The sequence below is a fragment of the Agrilus planipennis genome, unplaced genomic scaffold (assembly GCF_000699045.2).
Source record: "Agrilus planipennis isolate EAB-ADULT unplaced genomic scaffold, Apla_2.0 scaffold33, whole genome shotgun sequence".
NCBI classification, from domain to species: Eukaryota; Metazoa; Arthropoda; class Insecta; order Coleoptera; family Buprestidae; genus Agrilus; species Agrilus planipennis.
The window spans coordinates 731546-735987 of record NW_020438896.1 but is presented as its reverse complement, the minus strand read 5'-3'; the positions used below and the strand labels follow the sequence as shown (position 1 = coordinate 735987).

Sequence of the window (4442 nt, the reverse complement as noted above, 5' to 3'; positions counted from 1 at the left end):
GGAAGGGTCAATTATTTATTAATATACACTTGTGAACGAAGAGCGTTACGGTGATTACAAATATGCCTTCCCTTAACTTACTCACTTTAGTTCAGAATACGTAAAGGAAAACACTTACAGAATTGATTTTTTCTTCACTTCGTCGCTGTACTAGCGAACTTCGTGACGTTAACATTTACTTTTGACGTGATTTTACGAGAACTAAAATACTTAAGTGAGCAATACCCACCTTGCTGGTTATAATCCGAGTTTACCTAAGGTAGGTATTTAAATATGTACGTCATAAAGGGAGTTACGCCTCCCTTTTCGTGAATGCACTCGAACCTTTGCACCATTCCGCATAGGTGCTACCTTATTCTATTACATCTACACCTATCGCTGCCTTCTGCTGCATGCATTCGACGTCGTAAGACCCTAAAAACCATCATCAGAGGCACTCTTCATTGCCCGCACGGCAAAATGAACACATAAACCACGGTAGAAGTCGGCACGATTGTGTGCCTGATCACGAATGCTAGACAGACAGACAGACGGAGATAGTTCGTTCGTATATTCATCAAACATTATTCGGTAGCTGTTGTTGCATCAGTTAGTCGTGGAAGTGTTATTCTAGGGGCGACGTGTTTTCATTTTGTAACATCCACTGCACTTTGTATGGAGATATCGAACTTTCCGACGGACAGAGGCGCAGGCGGTAAGATACTACGTTTTAGTACACAGTATATATGTAGGTATATGAAACGAAAATGAAAATGATGTCAAGTCGGGTTAAGGACCTAATACGTTAACGTTATCGGCGATTTGTGCAAGAGATTCTCTTTTAGAATGTACTTATCAGTTTTATTATTTCATCTGAAACAGAATCACCCTTGAACATTTCTAATTTTTAACAAAAAGCATGACAGACATACATGCTGAAATAATCTCCGAAATGTTTACTTCATATGCATTAATTAAACAGTCAAATACCTACTCTCATTAACTTGTAACGGTGACCAACGCATTTGGAGCGGCTATTTTATTACTCCCTTTGACCGTAAATAAGGGTTCCATTTCTCACAAAAGTTTGACTGAAAATAACGTGCCACTTTAACAGTGTTATTCGATACTAATAAAGATCAATGCTAGGGATTGAAAGACATCAAAATCAATCGTTTTGTTTTGAATGGTTTCTTTCATTGCGCTATAATCATATAGGTATGGATGCAAATAATCCCTAATTGAAAACAAGCAATAAGTATTGTACCAAACAGCCTACTTGAAACAATGCACCCTAAATATTTTCAAAAAGAGAAAAGGTTTAGCTTTATTCTTTATTCTGAGCAGCTAGATTAACTTCTCTAATTTGCTATGTCAAATACGTGAAAATCGGTAAATCTGGAAATTCATAACCTCAAATTTGGTAATTGCAGATGTTGAATGGCATCTTTATATTCAGCGTAGCATATACATACAAACATATAACATACGTAGGCACGTATGTAATTGTAATCATCGAATTATAATTGTTGAAAATACTTAGAATTAGATAATTAAAGGAAACATAAAAACATTCGAAGATCGCATCACCATATTTTATCACTCGAAAATGTACCTACTAAAAAATCGAAACAGAAAAGTCCAAGATGAATATGTCATAAGTTAGGTACCTACTTGTTGAAAGATAACAACGTAAGGCTTGTAAAAAATGTAATACATAATATAATATTACAAACGAAATGAAAACTAAATTTTTTGGTACCTAATGGAGGAAAATGATAAAGAAAAATAAACAAACAGTATTGGTATTATGATCTTTAGATGCTAGTTTAAAATTTACCATTGTAAGTCTATAAAATTGAAGAACCTTCCTGTAATATCGAAATAACTGACTATTTTCAAATCCCATTCAATTTTCTGGTTAAATTGTGTACAAATCGCTGCTCTTTACGTTTGATGAAATCACAACGAGCAAATTCCTGTCCAAGTGTTTTGTAATTTATAAATTCGCGTGAGGGACCTTTGACAAATTGCTTCAACCCCTCGATTTTCCTTAAACGATTCAAGTAAGCTGTTGCGTCGATGTAAGAGCAGATTAAGGAAGAGGAACATAAACCCACAAGCAATTTTGAACCGTTCCAGTGAACAAACGACTCAACCACCTTTACCCTTGCTTGCTTTCTTGCTGGTATGTTATGTAGATCAAAGATAAACTCGATTAGGTTTGTATACTTATTAGTAGGCGACTGGAAACGCTCAGTCTATAGATTTTGAACAGATTTCTGTAAATATTTGGCAAGTGTTACTTCATGTTAACTTTTATAACCATATTTCGAACGGATATACTTATAAAAAAATATAGATAATGTAGAATCTATATCGATCAAGAAGACCCAATTTCCAAATTATCCGTTTTTTTTTTTGGTTCTCCCTACATGAAAATTTATATCAAGAAGCCCATCCGATTTAGTTAGGACAGAATATCAAAAATCAGTGGGAAATCATTTTTATTATAAAGGCTAATAACTAAAAATAACCATACTGTCGAAAAACTATTTTTCCCATTAAGTTTTCGTTACAAATGACTTTGAAAATCGATACATTCTCCAGCCGTTCGGGAGCCATCTCATCAGGAGCGGAACGTGACATGTCACAATTCTATAAAGATTTGCAGCAACTATGTGTCAGGTCACGTCCAGCGGTCAGCATATTATTAATTAATCGCTTGATAATTATGTTTAGCCATTAGTAATGTTTATTAGACATATATTGAAGCATTTTGAGTAATATTCCTTGTGCATATTGTTAGCTTACAGTGTTTGTTAAATTTACATAAACATTATCACTTTAAACATTAGTAGTGTAGCAGAATAGATAGAACATAGAATTTTAGAACTTCAGCAACAATATACGGAAATAACTATAAGGAAGGGTCAGACAAGGATACACACTGTCACCGCTACTTTTTAATTTATACATCAAAGACGCGATAAACATCTTTAAGGACAGGAAAACCGTAGAGATGCATATACAGGGGCAAAAGAGTAATATGTTTGTAGAATGATATAGCAGAATTAGCATCTAGCAAGGAGAAGTTAGAGATAATCTTCAATNTACCTTAAGTTTGATCAACTTTTCAAGGAGCAGCGGTGGTTCAGTGGTAGAATGCTCGCCTGCCACGCGGGCGGCCCGGGTTCGATTCCCGGCCGATGCATTACTTTTTCTTTTTTCTTCATGTATAATAGGTAAAATAACGTCACACAATTAATCGAATATCGACTACACGCAAAGTAGTTTTTATAAGACAGTAAAAAACAAACCTAAAGCAGCTTGCGTTCATTAAATGTATTACATTGTATACTTGTTAGTTGTATAATGTGTGTAAGAAGTTGGTATCCCCATTTAGCCCCAATTAAACGTAATTGTCGTTATTTCCTACGGGAGGAAAGACCACCGGTGGACATCCCCTCTTTAACTGGTCCGTTAATTATAACCCGCATGTTATTTGTGTGTCTGCTTTTCTTGTAAATCGTATCCATTTTACATTTTCCAGCTGTTATCTCGTTTGAACACCTTCATTACCGCAAGTCCATTAGATATTAGATGCTTGTTCGCTTCGACGAAGTTTGCATATCTGCACCTTGTTTATTTCGTAAACGTCGCGGCGGCTAAGTACGAATCCAAAAGGTCTCCTAACGATCTAATAAAGAAACGAGAAATGCAGTCTTGCACTTAGCTTAGGTAAAATTCATATAGATACATAAATATTTCATAGATGCACGTCCGCATTTATCCGAGTGCACTCTTAGATATAACTGGGATCGCAAAATAAAATGCTTGTTGCAGTTTATAAGGGAAGGTCAAAAGCCTTTCGTTAGTGTAAGAAACGCATTAGCGCCAATGGCGTACGGAAAATTTGACCTCATCGCAAGATGTTCCTACCAGATTTTTTTTACGCCTACATAAACGAAATATATAGGCATTTAAAACCTGTATATAGGTAGGTACATATATTGTTGTATTATATTACTATTACATGAAATTGAAATAAATTTTATTCCAAAAACATTACAAAAAATTATATTTTTATTGTGCATAAAATGTGCCTTATTTAGGACGACATCTCTTGCTTAATTATATTTCTATTTCTAAAGTTGGTTATTTAGGTTATTCCGCAAAAAAGTCTTAGTTACACCATTCTCTATTTATATTATGCCCTGACGTAGAACGAAAATAGTAAGGGATGTAGGAATTCATAACGTTATAATGTCTTCGGTCCGATGACTGGTTGAATACGCACTTTATTACATTTACCTACATAACCTAACCTAACCTATCCTGATCTAATCATAACGTTTATCTACAGTATATTACGTATCGAGGGAAGAAACAGGGCTTTTTAGACTGCATGTAAATTGCGGCAAACATGCAGTCTGAAATCTGAAATAACCCTGTTTCTTCAC

At 34.9% G+C, this 4442-nt stretch overlaps 1 non-coding gene across 1 annotated transcript; it reads left to right on the top strand.

Moving 5' to 3' along the window:
* The first annotated feature begins 3122 nt into the window (after positions 1-3122).
* On the top strand, positions 3123-3193 carry Trnag-gcc. Its single transcript has one exon. It is a non-coding gene; the product is annotated as a tRNA-Gly (tRNA).
* Positions 3194-4442: the final 1249 nt, after the last annotated feature.